This window comes from Hylobates moloch, unplaced genomic scaffold, assembly GCF_009828535.3.
Source record: "Hylobates moloch isolate HMO894 unplaced genomic scaffold, HMol_V3 SCAFFOLD_14, whole genome shotgun sequence".
Classification (NCBI taxonomy): Eukaryota; Metazoa; Chordata; class Mammalia; order Primates; family Hylobatidae; genus Hylobates; species Hylobates moloch.
The window spans coordinates 44,343,235-44,343,438 of NW_026652289.1; positions in this window are offsets into that span (position 1 = coordinate 44,343,235).

Here is a 204-nt window from a genome sequence, read left to right on the forward strand (position 1 = left end):
GCATAGGTTTAAATATTGGTCATCATTTTAGATGTCTTTCAAAATAGGTTGTCTCTTAAATATTAAACTGAACAAACATTGAACATGTTGTAGAGTTTGTGCTCAAGGTTAAGTTTCCTGGGGTGATGGATATTTTATAATATGGATAACAAAAAGTTCTTATTTTAAGAAATTTAGAAAATTTTTAGGCAAAACTAAAAAATA